We start from the raw sequence: 18,384 nt of genomic DNA on the forward strand, positions 1-18,384 counted from the left end.
ATTATCATTTTTAGGGTTGCATATACTATATGGGGCAAGTGTTACATTCTTTAGGGGCTGCATTATACTGTATGGGGCTGCATTATACTACATGAGGCTGCATTATGCTCTATAGGGCTGAATTTAATACTGAGGCTGCATTATACTGTATGGTGCTACATTATACTATATGGGGGCTGTGTTATACTCTATGGGGCTGCATTATACTCTATAGGCCTGCATTACACTGAGGCTGCATTATACTGTATGGTGCTGCATTATACTCTATGGGGTTGCATTATACTGAGGCTGCATGATACTGTATAATGCTGCATTATAGTATATTATACTGCCTTGTACTCTATGGAAGCTGCATTATACTCTTTGGGGCTGCATTATACTGTATGTGGCTGCATTATACTCTATGTGGAGTGCATTATACAATATTGAGCTTCATTATAATCTTTGGGGTTGCATATACTATATGGGGGATGTGTTACATTCTATAGGGGCTGCATTATACTATATGGGGCTGCATTATACTACATGAGGCTGCATTACACTATATAGGGCTGAATTTAATACTGAGGCTGCATTATACTGTATGGTGCTGTATTATACTTTATGGGGCTGCATTATACTATATGGAGCTGCAATATAGTGAGGCTGCATTATACTCTATGGGGCTGCATTATACTATATAGGGCTGCATTATACTGAGACTGCATGACGCTGTATGGGGCGTAATTATACTCTATGGGGATGTATTATGGTATATAAGGCTGCATTATACTGTATGGGGCTGTAATATGCTCAATGGGGTTGCATTATACTCTCTGAAGGCTGCATTATACTTTATGTACGCTGCATTATACTCTATGGTGGCTGCATTATACTCTATCAAGGACTATGAGGAGTGCATTATACTATGTGTACCATATGGAGGCTGCATTATACTTTATCAAAGACTATTGGGTGGGGGGCGTGGCCTATCTGCGCATGGAGTAGGTCACACAGAGCGGGAGCTCCATCGCCGGGAACCTTAAAGCGGCTCATATCTTTGTCTACGGCGGCCTCTCTCACCTTCACGGAGTTGGCGCTGGTCCCGGGAGCGGCGGTGAGTGCATTGGGAAATCTAGAGCCGGCACCCGCGATCCCTCTAGGAGAATCATTGATTTCTTTGCGGCCTCCCCTCAGCCGCCGCCGAGTTCCAAGATGGCGCCGTCCTCCCCCAGGGCTTCCCGCTCTTCACAACGCGGCGCTCAAGCGTCGCTTTCAGGCGATGCAGCGCCAGATCCTGCAGATGCCCCAGTGACTGCCGCTCTACTTAAGGGTGTTCTTAGTGACCTTAGAACCTCCATACAGGAGGATATGCGCACCATGCTAGCTGATTTGAAGGGGGAGGTGGTGGAGCTGGGCAATCGCACTGATCGCCTGGAGCGCAAGATGGCGGAGCTGGTCTCTTCTCATAACGAACTCTGGGACGCACATGAGACCCTGCAAACCCTAGCCACGAAAACCAACTCCAAAGCCCTGGACCTGGAGGATAGGTCCAGGAGGAATAACGTTAAACTCAGAGGCATTGAGGAATCTATCTTGGCAGGGGATTTGAAACTGTTTCTGCAGGATTTTATTGCGGCTGCTCTCCCGCAGTTTGCCCCCAAAGATATCACAATTGACCGTGTGCATCGGATCCCTAAACCGTCTGGTCTGGGGCCCTCGGTTCCAAGAGATGTACTTGCACGTATACACTTCTATGAAATGAAGGAGGATTTTCTTCAGGCGCTGAGTAAGAACCCAGCTTTACCGGAAAGATTTGCTCGCATCTCTGTCTTCCCAGACCTTTCCCCAGGTACTTTGGCCATCCGGAGGGCTTTTGGTCCTTATACTGCTATTCTCAGAGAAAAGGGCATTCTGTACCGCTGGGGGTTTCCCACCAAGCTTCTCATCCGGAAAGATGGATCAATCACCACCTGCCTGACTCCGTCTCACGCGGCAACCGCCCTCTCCAAGTGGGGACTCTCAGCTCCTGGCTCTCCGGTCTCCGCGAACCTTCCAAAGTCTGGGAACGGCAGAAATCTTAGGGCCCGCATTGCACCGGACTGGGAGATGTGTTGTGAATTCTGTGGCTGAGTTCACTTCTGTGGTCACAAGTGGTATTGCAGTCTCTGGGCTTCCTCCCTCAGGTGTTTTGGTGAGCTCGTTGGCTGCCTTGCTATTTAGCTCCACCTGAGTCTGTCTTCCTTGCTCCTTGTCAATGTTCCAGTGTTGGATCTGAGCTACTGCATCTTTCCTTGGGCCTGCTGCTCTGCTAGATAAGTGCTTCTAGTTTGTTTTCTGTTTTTTCTGTCCAGCTTGTTATTATCTTTTGCTGGAAGCTCTGAGAAGCAAAGGGGTGCACCGCCGTGCTGTTAGTTCGGCACGGTGGGTCTTTTTGCCCCTTTGCGTGGTTTTCGTTTTAGGGTTTTTTGTAGACTGCATAGTTCTCTTTGCTATCCTCGCTCTGTCTAGAATATCGGGCCTCACTTTGCTGAATCTATTTCATTCCTACGTTTGTCTTTTCATCTTGCTAACAGTCATTATATGTGGGGGCTGCCTATTCCTTTGGGGTATTTCTCTGAGGTAAGTCAGGCTTGTATTTCTATCTTCAGGCTAGTCAGCTCCTCAGGCAGTGCCGAGTTGCATAGGTAGTGGATAGGCGCAATCCACTGCTGCTTCCAGTTGTGTGAGGATAGATCAGGTACTGCAGTCTACAGAGATTCCACGTCTCAGAGCTCGTCCTATTGTTTTGGGTTATTGCCAGATCTCTGTATGTGCGCTGATTACTGCACGCTGTGTTGCCTGATTGCCAGCCATAACAGTACAAGGAGCCATGAAGTGGGCATTCGAGGAGTGGCGTCATTGGCTTGAGGGTGCTAAGCATCGCGTGGTGGTTTTGACTGATCATAAGAACCTTACTTATCTTGAGTCTGCCAAGCGCTTGAATCCTAGACAGGCCCGTTGGTCGTTGTTTTTTGCTCGTTTTGATTTTGTGATTTCATACCTTCCGGGCTCTAAAAATGTGAAGGCGGATGCTCTGTCTAGGAGTTTTGTGCCCGACTCTCCGGGGTTATCTGAGCCGGCGAGTATCCTCAAGGAAGGAGTCATTGTGTCTGCCATCTCCCCTGATTTGCGGAGAGTGTTGCAGAAATTTCAGGCTAATAAACCTGATCGTTGTCCGGCCGAGAAACTGTTCGTCCCTGATAGGTGGACTAGTAAAGTTATCTCTGAACTTCATTGTTCGGTGCTGGCCGGTCATCCAGGAATCTTTGGTACCAGGGAGTTGGTTGCTAGATCCTTCTGGTGGCCATCTCTGTCACGGGATGTGCGTGCTTTTGTGCAGTCCTGTGGAATTTGTGCTAGGGCTAAGCCCTGCTGTTCACGTGCCAGTGGGTTGCTTTTGCCCTTGCCGGTCCCGAAGAGGCCTTGGACACATATTTCGATGGATTTCATTTCTGACCTTCCCGTTTCTCAAAAGATGTCTGTCATTTGGGTGGTCTGTGATCGCTTTTCTAAAATGGTCCATCTGGTGCCCTTGGTTAAATTGCCTTCCTCCTCTGATTTGGTGCCTTTGTTCTTCCAGCATGTGGTTCGTTTACATGGCATTCCTGAGAATATTGTTTCTGACAGAGGTTCCCAGTTTGTCTCGAGGTTCTGGCGAGCCTTTTGTGGTAGGATGGGCATTGACCTATCTTTTTCCTCGGCCTTCCATCCTCAGACTAATGGCCAGACCGAACGAACCAATCAGACCTTGGAAACATATCTGAGATGTTTTGTTTCCGCTGACCAGGATGATTGGGTGTCATTTTTGCCGTTGGCTGAGTTCGCCCTTAATAATCGGGCCAGCTCGGCTACCTTGGTCTCTCCATTTTTCTGCAATTCTGGGTTCCATCCTCGTTTCTCTTCAGGACAGGTTGAGTCTTCGGACTGTCCTGGTGTGGATAATGTGGTGGACAGGTTGCAGCAGATCTGGACTCAGGTAGTGGACAATTTGACCTTGTCCCAGGAGAAGGCTCAGCTTTTCGCTAATCGCAGACGCCGTGTGGGACCCCGACTTCGTGTTGGGGATCTGGTTTGGTTATCTTCTCGTCATATACCTATGAAGGTTTCCTCTCCTAAATTTAAACCTCGTTTTATTGGTCCGTATAGGATTTCTGAGATTCTCAATCCGGTGTCTTTTCGTCTGACCCTCCCAGACTCCTTTTCCATACATTATGTATTCCATAGGTCGTTGTTGAGGAGATACGTGGCACCTATGGTTCCATCTGTGGAGCCTCCTGCCCCTGTTTTGGTGGAGGGGGAATTGGAGTATATTGTGGAGAAGATTTTGGATTCTCGTGTCTCTAGACGGAAACTCCAGTATCTGGTCAAATGGAAGGGTTATGCTCAGGAAGATAATTCCTGGGTTTTTGCCTCTGATGTCCATGCCCCAGATCTTGTTCGTGCCTTTCATGTGGCTCATCCTGGTCGGCCTGGGGGTTCTGGTGAGGGTTCGGTGACCCCTCCTCAAGGGGGGGGTACTGTTGTGAATTCTGTGGCTGAGTTCACTTCTGTGGTCACAAGTGGTATTGCAGTCTCTGGGCTTCCTCCCTCAGGTGTTTTGGTGAGCTCGTTGGCTGCCTTGCTATTTAGCTCCACCTGAGTCTGTCTTCCTTGCTCCTTGTCAATGTTCCAGTGTTGGATCTGAGCTACTGCATCTTTCCTTGGGCCTGCTGCTCTGCTAGATAAGTGCTTCTAGTTTGTTTTCTGTTTTTTCTGTCCAGCTTGTTATTATCTTTTGCTGGAAGCTCTGAGAAGCAAAGGGGTGCACCGCCGTGCTGTTAGTTCGGCACGGTGGGTCTTTTTGCCCCTTTGCGTGGTTTTCGTTTTAGGGTTTTTTGTAGACTGCATAGTTCTCTTTGCTATCCTCGCTCTGTCTAGAATATCGGGCCTCACTTTGCTGAATCTATTTCATTCCTACGTTTGTCTTTTCATCTTGCTAACAGTCATTATATGTGGGGGCTGCCTATTCCTTTGGGGTATTTCTCTGAGGTAAGTCAGGCTTGTATTTCTATCTTCAGGCTAGTCAGCTCCTCAGGCAGTGCCGAGTTGCATAGGTAGTGGATAGGCGCAATCCACTGCTGCTTCCAGTTGTGTGAGGATAGATCAGGTACTGCAGTCTACAGAGATTCCACGTCTCAGAGCTCGTCCTATTGTTTTGGGTTATTGCCAGATCTCTGTATGTGCGCTGATTACTGCACGCTGTGTTGCCTGATTGCCAGCCATAACAGAGATGGCCTGAAGTTCACTTCATTTTTGGTTCCCGGCTATTTTCCCGTACAGATTTGTTTTGTTTTCAACGTTCTTTTTTTTTTCTTTCCTTGAGCTGCGCTGGTTTCTCTTTGAGAGTATCCGCAGCGTTTCTCTGCCCCACAGGTGAACTGTTTTTTGAATCTCACCTTTTGGACTCAGGGTATTCCTGAATGGACCTTGGTCTACTGGTTTATTTGTTGTCTGTCTTGTTTGTTTTTCCCCCTTTTTTCCCCTCTTCCCGGTTTCCCCTTACTTGTGCTCAGGTCCGCTGGCCACATGCCATCTGCTCTCTCGCACGGCTCATTGGTGCTCAGAATGTTGTAAAACTGTTTATATGCCTTTGCTATGAGTATTTCGTTATATTCAATTAATGTGAATGGCCTCAACTCCCCGGGAAAGAGGTCTATTGTATGGCGTCAGCTGGGTAAATCCCGTCATGACATTTTGTGTCTTCAAGAAACGCATTTGCTGGAATGTGATAATGCTAGAATGCACTCAGGTTTATATCCACACCAATTTTTTGCCAATGGCCCGTCAAAAAAGGCGGGAGTAGCCATTTTCTTTAGCAAAACCAACTCTTTTCAATTGATTCGTTCCATAGCAGATCCGTTGGGTAGGTTCATTGTAGTTCTCTGCCTTATTAATAATGCCCCTTACACCATTGCTTCGATTTATGCTCCCAATGTAGGTCAGCTTAAATTTTTGGAGGACTTGCTCAAAATCTTACACGACATTCAACATGGTCACAAACTGATTGCTGGAGATTTTAATGTCCCAATGTCTAAAGGGCTAGACTGCTCGGCCTCCTCCCTGTCAAGATGTGAGGCAGGACCCCTAATTAACTCTTTTAATCTACACGATATCTGGAGATATCTGCTTGCGGCGAGAGGGATTACACGTTCATGTCACCCAGGCATGGTTCCTATAGCAGGATTGACTATGTGCTGGTGAATGAAGTGGCTCTTCCTCACTGCATTTCAGCAGATATAGGTAGTATCACTTGGTCGGATCATGCCCCGGTGTCCCTCACTTTGAGAGACCCTCTGGCTATCAGGCCCCCTGCACATTGGCGTCTCAACGCTCATCTCCTCTGAGACCAATTAAATTCTCAGTTTGTAGAAAGAGCCTTGCAGGAATTTTTTTCCTCCAATGATACTCCAGACATACGTGATGATACCCTGTGGTTTGCCCACAAGGCGGTGATTAGGGGATGTTTCATCAAGATGGCGGCTACGGCCAAGAGAAAGTATAAGTCAGCCCTTCAGTCTGCCCTAGACGAAATAACTCACCTCGAGTCGGCCCACAAACTATCTCCTACCCCTGCGGTCTTTGCTGATCTTTCTAAGGCCCGCATACATGTTCGAAACCTGCTGCTTTATAAGGCTGAGGATGCCCTGAGGAAAACCAGAGCCAAATTTTATGCAATGGGCGACCGGGCAGGTGCTGTTCTGGCTAGACGCGTCAGGAAGAGAGAGGCTCAATCCAAGATTCCATTCCTGCTTGGGTCTGACGGTTCCCGGGTTTATAATTCTATTCATATTGCTGAGGAGTTCGCATCCTACTATTCCTCTCTCTATGATCTTGGATCTGACCCCGGGGTTCCCCAGCCCTCGCGGGAGTTAATTTTGGCATTTTTGGAGAGGGCTAATCTTCCCTCGGTCAGTGTGGAGCAGCTTTCCTATCTGAATTCTCCCATTGTTGAGTCTGAATTATCTCAAATAGTCAAGGACGCCAACAAGGGTTCCTCCCCTGGGCCAGATGGCTTTCCTTTTTTTTACTATGCTCAGTTTTTCTCTGTCCTCTCCCCTTATCTTCTGCGCCTTTTTAATAACTGGTTGTCGGTAGGTAGCATCAGAGCTGAGGGATTGGAGGCTTCCATTGCGAATCTTCCTAAACAGGGGAAACCCCCAACCTCCCCGGGGAACTTTCATCCTATAGCACTTCTAAATTGTGACGTCAAGATCTATGCAAAAATTTGGGCCAACAGAGTGCTATCGGTTCTCCCCGGCCTCATACACCCCGATCAAGTCGGGTTTGTTCCCGGCAGACAGACCAGAGACGGCACTAGGCGCCTGATAGACCTTCTGGATGTGGTGGAGAGGGGGGTCTCCCCAGTGTATTCCTGTCGCTCGACGCTGAAAAAGTGTTTGACAGGGTGCACTGGGGATATATCGCGCTTACGCTGGAGAGGTTCGGGCTTACTGGGCAAATCTCCACAGCTATCATGGCTTTGTACTCTAACCCCTGTGCGTCGGTTCGCTCGGCCGGTTTTGGGCCTTGGACGTTCCCCATTTTGAACGGTACTCGTCAGGGCTGCCCCCTTTCCCCCCTTATCTTTGCTCTGGTCATGGAGCCCTTGGCTGCCATGGTTAGGCAATGTTCAGACATAAAAGGAATTAGGGTTGGGGGAACTGAGCATAAAATTGGCCTCTACGCCGACGACGTGGTCCTGACATGCACCTCACCTTTAGCTTCGTTGAACGCGATCACCTCAATTTTAACTGAGTTTTCTGCGGTCTCGTATTATAAACTTAATTTGACTAAATCCACAATTTTTCCCCTTTTTCTGCCGGTTCCTCTTCAAATCCAAATCCAATCCCAATATGCGTTTATTTGGGCCCCCCTAGGCTTTACGTACCTAGGTATTCGGATAACTAGGTTAGATAACATCGTCCGTGCAAACTGTGAGGAAACTCTCTCGGCGGTTAGGAGAGGCATGGATCAGTTATCGAGAGCGTCACTCTCGTGGATGGCCCGTATACAGACTGCTAAATTACTATTCCTCCCTAAAATTATGTACCTTTTCCGGTGCCTTCCCCTTTTTATCCCCTCGAAATTTATTTTAGCTTTTCAATCGCTTTTAGATCGGTTCATCTGGAACAAAAAACCTCATAGGATCAGGCGCCGTATTATGTCCCTTCCGTACTCCATGGGTGGGCTGGGTGCCCCTGCGGTGCAGTCTTATTATAGGGCGGAGGTTTTGGAACCCCTTAAAATTTGGTGGGAGGGGAACTCACGCTTACCCTGGTTTCTTATTGAGTCTCAGTTCGCCCCCAAAAACTCTCTTAAATTGCTCCTAGAGCTTCAGCTGCTTCGTTTTTCTCCTGAGGGCCCCTATCTCCGTACTATCAAGTCCGCTACTAAACTTTGGGCGTCGCTTTGCACTTCTCACCTAGTGTTTATGTATGACTATGTCTCTTTGCAGGCCTTGGAGTATGCTATCGGGCACATTTCTCTTTCCTCTTGGAGGGAGCGCGGGGTGCTCCAGGTGGCTGACCTGTTTGGCTCGAATGACCTCTTATCGTTTGAGAATCTTGCAGGGAGATTCTCCCTTACTAATATTGATTTTTTTCAATATCTACAGATTCGCAGCTTCCTTAAATCACGTCGGCTGTTTGGTGCGCCCCCGCCTCTGACAGAGGACCCAGTTCATAGGTTCTTTAGACCATCCACTATATTGCCCCATGGTATCTCTATCATATACAAAGCCCTTATATCCCATGGTATTCCTGATAAGTTTCCTTTTATGACTTCCTGGGAGTCCTCGCTGAATTTTGAGGCTTCCCTGGAGGATTGGCAGTTTGCTATGGTGCACCCCTCTAAATTCTCCACTTGTATTGGCAACCTGGAACAGGTGAAGAAGATTCAGCTGCATTGGTATCTTACCCCTGCCCGCCTGGCAAAATTCACCCCGTCCTCCTCTCCGCTCTGCTGGAAGGGGTGTGGCGCCATGGGTTCCTCCTCTCATGTTTGGTGGTCGTGCCCATGATATAGAAGGGTTAATAGTTTGCCTTTAAGTGCCTTTTGTCTTTAATTGTTAGAATTACTAGAATCTGTTGACGCAGTAGTCTGATGGCCTCCTTCTCAAGGAGACCATACTTCTTATCAATGTATGTTCTTAATAGTCAGTCACAACATGTTCTGGGTTATGGTAAATAAAGTATGACCCTGGGTGATGGTGGGGGCTACATGACTTACATTGAAATGCATTTGTTGTAAATGGTATAAAATATTGCCTCTTACTGCATTACATCAGATAAAAGTGACTTGCTCACAGGATATGTGTGAGGTGTCTTTTTGTCTCCAAGCGCGCTTGTAAAATGACGGGCGTAATTCCACAATTTGGTTTCACTGGTGATCTGTCAGCTGACATTGGTCAGAACGAAAACAGCTATGACACCCACAGGTTCAGGTTTTTTGGCGCCAGGTAGAGGCCTTGATCGCCGATCTAACGCATCTTCCCTTTGTTCTGAATGGACAACTTGCTGTGCTGGGCATTTCCCTCATTGATCTCCCCTCCCCTCTCCGTCCAATAATTTCCAATGTCCTAGTTGCGGCCAGACAGGGTATCGCAAACTACTGGAAATCTTCGGATCTCCCTTCTAGGGCCGAACTGATCTCTAAAATTGATCTACACTTCTGCTATGAGCTTATTATGGCTCAGGGTTTGCCGAAAAAGAATAAAGACCTTTCCTGGTGGGATCCCTGGGTGTCCTCGATTTATATTTCCCAGTCAGCTCTTACTCTTATCTAAAAGTCATGTTTCTTTTGAATATGTGATGTATCTGGCACTGTAATTGTGTATTTTTTTTTTGTACTGATTAGGCTGTGGTCCTCAAGTACTATGTATTTGTTTTTTTTCCCTCTGTTCCTTCTGCTTCCCCAATTTTCTTTTCTTCCCTCCCCCTCCCCTCCCCTTTTCTGAAGTTATTTGATTATTAGATATATTATATTTCAATAAAAAGCTTATTGGTTAAAAAAAAAGACTATTGGGAGTGCATTATACCATATGGGGCTGGTTGTATTATACTGTATGGAGGACTATGGGGAATGCATTATACTGTATAGAGGACTATGTGGAATGCATTATACTGTATGGAGGACTATGGGAAATATATTATACTATATGAAGGACTATGGGTTGCATTATACTATGGGTAGTGCAATATACTATATTGAGGACTATGGGGTTCATTATTTTATATGGAGGACTATGAGATGCATTGCACTATTAAAGTCTATGGGGAGTGTATCATACTGTATGGAGGACTATGAGGTGTGCATTATACTATATGGAGGACTATGGGGAGTGTATTATATAATGTGGAGGTCGACGGTGAGTGCATTATACTATATAGAGGACTATGGGGAACATTATACTATGTGGAGGACTATGGGGCACATTATACTATATTGAGGATCATGAGGTGTGCATTATACTATGTGAAGGACTATGGGGGGCATTATACTATGTGGAGGACAATGGGCTGCATTATATTAAATAAGAAAAATGATGCATAGTAATTGAATGATTGGATTGTTTATGCCGGAACAGAAATCATTGTTCTCGCTAGTGTGGCACCCCAGGAGTCCGATTGCCACATTGGCATTGCCTCCCTCACAGGGGGTGATATCACGCCTGGAAGCAGGGAGGGATCCCCTTTCCAAGTACATCAGCATGCAACACCTTTCCAGACTCCAGACCAGAAGGGGGAACTCTAACACCTGTTTTAGGGGAGATTCCCTATTAGCTCTGGCTGGAGGCAGGTGTCAAGGCTACCAGGTGAAACTACTGCCGGGAGGCTACTCACCACAGTAAGAGAGCCTTGAGCAGAACGGCGGTGAACTCACTAGGTAGCAAGCAGGACCTGAACCATGTGACAGAGGTGGAGTGGCCAGGGGCGGAGCCAAATGCCAGGGTGCAAAGGAGGGGAACGGCGCAGGAGAGTAGTTAAACGTGCCATGGTCAATAACAGGGGACAAGCGAGGTACTGGAGGGTGAGATGGAAGGATAGTCAGGTGGAAGCTGGAGGTCAGATAGCTGAGTGAGCGAATGAATAGAAACCCAAAGCAGAGAAGCCGAGAGGATCAAACAGATCAGATCAAGCACGGAGAGCAAACAAACAACACAGTATGCACACGCACACCAGGGGGTCAGGCACACAGACAAAACGAAAGTATAACTGACAGAGAATCCTAGACCAGTGTGGGTATAAATATCCCTCCCAGATCCAAAAGGAGGCCACAACAATTAACCCTGAGAGGGCAGGGCATTAACCCTGTCCAAACCATGACAGTGGGGTTAGTTAGTTGGTCTTAGTGCGTGAGTTTGAGAGGAAGAAAGAAGAGGCAAGTGAGGAGAAGCTGAGGGATTGGAGCTGCGACTGAGCTCACCCCCGGACTGAGCGCCAAAGACCAACATGGAGTCCGTAGTTGTGTGGGAACTGCAGGCCCAGCAACTAAAACCGGAGGGCAGGAGATTGCAAGTCTCCTGGCCCCAGCTGACATCCTGAGTCATAGCACAAGGGAGTGACACCTGGAACAGGCTCAAGGTGCCTGCCATGCGGGGAATGTTCTATTTCATGGACAGACAGCAATAGGGATTTGTGGAGAGCTTAAGACATCAAGGACCTAGGGAGCAGCGCAGAGTGAAGGCCTCCAAATCCACCAGGTTAGGTGGATCCTGAAATGCTTCCAGGCTGCCCGGACCTCCATGATCACCTGTCACCAGTGCCCCGGATTGCACCTGCAATTAAAGGTAAAGAAACTTCAGTCCCTGTGTCCTCCAATCATTTCCTGCACCCTTATTCCTGCACCCCAACATCCAAAATCCCTCATAAACTGTTCTGGAAGCCTTGGGGCTCTGTTCCACCTGTGGGGAGCTGAACCATCTCAGCTGCAACACCACTGGCCCCAACGGTCCCCTTAAGCAGCGTCGGCCATCTATAGCCGAACACCACAGGTGGTGTCACGTGAAATCCCCTACAAACATTCTCTCATCACTTTTATTGCATGCCCAGGGCCTCAGACCGGGTCACTGCTGCTGTGACCACCCCTTTAAGAATCGTCCGACACAGTTCCAAGTACCCCTCGGCCCTAGCAGGTGTCGCACTAGCACTTCGCCCGGTGAAAACTGTAGATATACTGGTGATAACATGATACTGTATGGGGACAGATTGATCTACTAGTGATTATTCTGTGTCAATCATTGTTCCTCAGATGGTGTAAGGAGGCTGGGAATCAAGCATTGAACATCTTAAATTTTGTCGATCACGCTCACTGAGCGGACTGTACTCAACCCATGTAAATACGACCAAAAAGTTTCTGTGTGATGGTGCAATATGTTATCATTTGTCTAAGGGCTCATACCGACTCGGATGAGTCTCGCATGACAATACCCGACGCTGCTGTCGGCACTCAGATCGGAGCATGCTGCTACATAGGAATACATGCAGCTGCACGCTCTGCTCCTCTGTGCCAGGTGCAGTGCCGGGTATTGCCGTGTGAGACTCATTCGAGTCTCGCGCAAGTGAGTATGAACCCTAAAACCAGCCATGGCTGCACAATTGTAGTCAGGTACATCTTTCATAGTTTAACATGAACCTTTCAGCTGGTACATGGGCAACATGTATCATGCACTAGCTGTATGAACTTAGCTAGAAGTATTTGTGTCTGAAATGTTGCTGCCCTTCAAAATAAAACATGTTTTAAAAGCTGCAGGAGACCGAGCATTGCTGGAAACTAGTCTGACAAGTGGGTCCCCAGCGGTTTCTCCCCGCCCGCTACCCTGGATTGACAGGTCTCTGCTTGTGTGTCTGTATAGGCAAAGACCTGTCAATTCAGGGATCTGCCTGTCCGACTTGTTTCCACCAATGCTCGGTCCCCAGCTAACATGTTCATTTTAAATTTCTGGCCAAACAGCATACCCAGAGATGAGACTACTCTGTCACTGACACCAGCTTTTCCCAGTGTTGCTACAGATGATTAGCAAGTCTATCTCTCTACCAATGTTCATAGCTTCTTCTAACTATATTTTCTATGACACACAGGAACATATCAGGGAAAAATATAAATATTACGAATTGTGCAGCCAGGCTCTAATTCATGCTGCTTGTGGTTTGTGTAACATGAATCAAGTGACAGGTTCACCCTTAAAAAATGAAATCTGAGAACTGGTTGGTTGCCAGACAACCTGTACAGCCTTAATACTGAACTGTGGTAACCTTATTGACATCACAGCTCGCAGCGTGAGAAATTTCTTACGCTGCGAGCGATGATGTCAGTAAGGTTACTGCAGTTCTTCGGCTATGAACTGCAATAATCTTACTAATGTTAGCGCTTGCTGCAGCAGCCGGAGTCACATACCACTGTAATTCTGCACCAGCTGCCGTGCTGCACCGCCACATTACTGATGTCACCACTCAGCACTGCATCCAGATGTAGCAGAGACAGGGATCGTTGTGAGGTGTAAGATGGATCTAGAGCTGACCCCTTTGGAATATTTCATTTTTTAAAGGTAATAAATTGTAAAAGAGGGTAATGATCAGGAAGTGCTTTTTGAAATTAAAGGACTTTTCCATGTGTGTGTTTATTGCTTTTGACTACGGGTTACTAACTTGCTTGATGTCAGTGCACATTACACAGCTGACATCAACTCCAAAAGCATTCCCTAGCTTGCCAACGTACCACATTAAGTGGGAAGAGCCGAGGCTAAGTGCCAGAATTGGACCATTTCTGGGGCGACTGATAGCTGGTGTTATTAGTCTGAGTGGGGGTAAACATCCACGGCCTCTTCCTAGCCTATTAATATCAGCCTGGATCTGTCTGCCTAGCTTTTGCTGGTTACTAAAAAAAGGGGGAACCCCACATCCTTTTTTTTTGTTCCCCCTTTTTAATAGCCAGTAAAGGCTATGCAGACAGCTGTGAGCTGATATTAAGAGCCGGGGAAGCTTCATGGATATTGACCTTTTTCCAGAATAATAACACCAATAAAAAATAAGGTGGACCCTACATCATTCTTTTCTTTTCTTTCTTTTTCTTTCTTTCTTTCTTTCTTTCTTTCTTTCTTTCTTTCTTTCTTTCTTTCTTTATTTCTTTCTTTCTTTCTTTCTTTCTTTCTTTCTCTCTTTCTTTCTTATTAATTTCTTTCCTTTTTTCAAATCTTTTATTTATTAGCTGAATACATGTACAGTAAGCTACACACGCACTGCACTAATTATATATCTCACTGACACATTTCTTACATGCATAGGTGCCGGCTGGTGAATACTTTCATCAGTGTAGCCTGTTCTGGAGTTGCTATCAGTGAGAGGATGCGATATGGATGACAGCAGTAGTCGTCAGCTGACTCCTGACTAGTGGTAACCTTTTCACCGCCGGTCACAGCCGCAGGCTCACACGCTGTCCTCTGTGTGACTATGTGGGAACTCGCAGCGGTCCATGATACTCAGTGGCAGTGACCGGCTGTGACTTCAGTAAGGTTGCTGCCGGTCACAGCTGATGTTTCCCACGCTGTCACACAAAGGGCAGAGGGGGAACCGCCAGATGTTCGGGTCCCCATTCACTTGAATGGGCTACAGGTTCGGGATCAAGTTTGGGTACTGTTCTGGTACTCGAACCAAACTTTTCAGACAGACTTGAAAATACCCGGGTAGAACTTATCACTACTGGTTATCCTCTGACGATTCCAGAAACTTCCTAAAATTGTAGAGTACTTTCAACTGTGACAACTATTTCCATAGTTGTCAATAGTCCAGATATTGCCTTGACAATCACTCAACTTGGCAGAAAAAGGGGTGGAGTTTATGTAAAACCCTCCCAAAAGTGGGTGTTTCTAGCATTTGGGTGCATCTCAGAGGCAGTCTAAGAAGAATTTAAATGTTCCAGTTTTTGTCTTCAAAACATTGATAAGTACGATATAAGATTTGCTGGCAACAATGGAGAGAACTTGATGAAAGAAAGAAGCTGAAATATGAAATACATTTTTACTGTGCAATAATAATATTTTTTTTATACATATAGAATCATAAAATCCTTTTAACATAGCATGGAATGGTTCGGAGTCTGAGAAGGACTAAATGCTTTGTGCATAAGGTACATAGGGAAGCTGCCAGGTTGAAGGTCACCTTTTTTTTCCTTCTGAGAACCATCTTGTACAACATCATTCCAGATCAGCTCAAAGTATATATGTAGAAATGACACATCACTTCCCGCACCTCAGTCTTGAACACAGTGTCACGCTCCATTGAAATTTTGCCTATTTAGCCTCAGCTAAAGACTGGTATTTCTAGATTCTTACACACAGTAACTGCCCTCCCTTTGGATTCCTTGTCAATATTCCTTTGCCAGACCATACTTCTTGACCTCTGCACAGTATGGAAGGAATATGAGACCATGAATTTTTTACCTAAAGTTTATTTTTTTTACTAAATATGTTTATATGTGGAATCCAATATATCAGACTAGAATATAGTTTTAACTAACCTCTGTAAACTGCATAGAAAACTACATGGAGATGCAATGCAAAATGAGTTTAATTTAAAGGCAGTCCATCACCCCTAAAACGCATTTTAAAAGGGCTATACAGTGTTGTAGGAAACTTAACCCCTTTAAAAATCATACAAGCACTTTATGTGTTACTGGTACAGTGAATGATAAAATAACTCAAAGAGATATAAGATAACTCAAAAAGAATACTATATTTGATCCATTTTGATACTATAAGCTTTTTTTTGTCAAGCTGTTTTCTCATTGATGCATATGTTGTTTAGGAAAGACAAACAGTACTTATACAATATACAGTACTGGTACAGAGATTTCTCATGAATCCATAACTGCTTAACTGATTGAATAAAGTAAGCATCAATTTTAACATTTATTTGTTTCTTAATATTTTTATTTTATCAAAAAGTGTACGTGCTATTAAAATTTCATAATTTTGGAACAATTTTTCATTCTAAAACCTAGAGCGCAGTTGGTAGTTAGCCAAACTGTTGTATGGATAGTGGCTGTTGTCCCCTAAAAGGACTGTTCACACAGCCATAAATTTAAACCCTGAGGTATGTTTTCCCACCATAAAGAACAGGTAGATAATAGAACACACTGTCCGCTGTGAATTTATACTTACTAAGCATAGGTTATGTTTAGATACAACTGCAAACAACTATTATGGATAAATAATATTAGTTTGAAAATGGCCACAATACAAGTAAATATTCTTTTAGGGTGGCTTGAATGTATCAAAGTCACACATGGATTCTGAGGTGGCATTAACATAAATTAATGTGCCCTTATATGCGCTTATTAATACGATCCTAAAATTGGCAGTATTGTAACAACATCGAATTTTCACTATCGTCGGGGCCATGTATCTCTACTGTGATATTATGCACTACATAGGCATATCAAAGTCTTATTTGTTAGGCTTAGTTCACATCTGTATGTATATCTGCAGACGTATGGTTTATACATTGGACATATACATCCAAAACATATGCAATTCTGCGCCATGCGTCAAACTACATTTTTCTGACAGTCTCTAAACATTGAATGATTCTAATATATCCATTAATAACTGTATAAGTTATTAAAATATATATATACAGTACATATATTTTTTTATTTTCTCAACTACTTTTTACTGGTCTAGTCAGGAAACACATGGATTTTTCCTTTGTTCACCAGAGATAGTGTGCAGTAATATTCTTCTGAATGAAGTACGTGGAGACATCCAGTGTCAAGAGATCCGAAGTTGATTTTGTGTCAGCTCAGAACGACACTTACTTCTTTAATGTAAGTAATCATTGTCATTATACATAGATTAACATATGAATAGAAATTGTCGAATTTTCTACTGATTGTTGTAGTGTATTTTTTACCTTTTTTAAGGTCCTTGGCAACTGGCGAGAGATTCTCATCTCACCACCACCTTAGATTTGTGAAAAATGCCTCATCCATCAACATAAGTGTCTTGATATTGTTGGCAGGCTCAATCATGAGGCAAGTTTTCCAAATTGTGTGGAGGCAATGGTTTGTAAACATATAAGGATGCAGAAACCAAAACAGTGGAACCTGTTTATTTTTAACTGAAATAGAGTTTTCAATTGTCTTAATGGCCAAGTCTGATTCAGGATATAGTTTTTGTGGCAGTAGACATTGTCTCTTATGGATTGAGCAATGACTTGATTGTCTTTTACGGAGTTCAAATATGAGCAAAAGACTCTACTTTGGTCAGCTCTGTTTGCTCCCTATGAGGAAGGCTCCTTCCTGGAAGCCATTGACCATCTAAACCATTTGTTATTGTTGTTGGAGATAAGGAAGGCATTTCAAAGATCATCAAGTCTGATGAAGCCCTTCGACAGTCAGCTTAAAGAGTTAATGGAAGATAATGGGCCTCCTGCACTGCTGGTATGGATTTGATTAAGGGTTCAAACAAGAATAAATAATAGCAATGCAATTCATTTTCTATGCGTTTCAAAGTAATCTATCCTCTTCTTCAGGAGAAAAACATCTTTGTGGCTTTTACTAGAGAAGCTGGATTACTTAGGAACATGTAGAAAATAAACCGCATTGCTAATATTTATTAGTATTTTTTTCCTTGATCGGATCAATATCAGTAGCTGTGGAGAACCGTTATCTTCTATTAACCTATTAATTTGCTAGATTCTCATACCATGGTGCTGTAGCAGCCGGGAAGCCAGGATTTTAACTATCTATATCCTTTTATTGTTGTGTTTCGCACAACTGAACTCGGTGAGTGAAAACACTTTTTATGATCAATATTGTTATCTGGATAACACTCTATTGCGCTTATCTTGTTCCTGAGCTACTTCGCTGGTTTAAAGAAGAATAGTTTGAATGTGCTTTTGGAATTTTAACTGTAAAATAGCAAGTATTTATCACAGTTCAACTAAAATTGGAAAATGTTGATGAAGTTGTGAAGAAGTGAGCTTCACAACTTCACTTCAAGATATAATCCTTTCTTTGCAAACCCAATTGACTGCTAATCAAACCTTTGAAGCCTTGAACCACCTACACCAAGTTCTCCAAATGCAAGGCTTCACATCAAGGATGATTTTGTATAGTATGTTGACAGCCCTGCTGGTGCTATCACTTGGCAGAACAATTTGTATTTATGTGTTTCATTCACACTATGAATGTTTGCTTGAATTCTCAAAAATGTTAAGAGACTGTTATCATAAATTAAGATGTTTACCGGAAGTCATAGTAGTAATCTTCAGCTAAAGACACATATATGAGGAAGTCACTGGAAGAAGTAATTATAATTTTACTGCT

This window comes from Ranitomeya imitator, chromosome 1 (genome assembly GCF_032444005.1).
Source record: "Ranitomeya imitator isolate aRanImi1 chromosome 1, aRanImi1.pri, whole genome shotgun sequence".
NCBI lineage: Eukaryota > Metazoa > Chordata > Amphibia > Anura > Dendrobatidae > Ranitomeya > Ranitomeya imitator.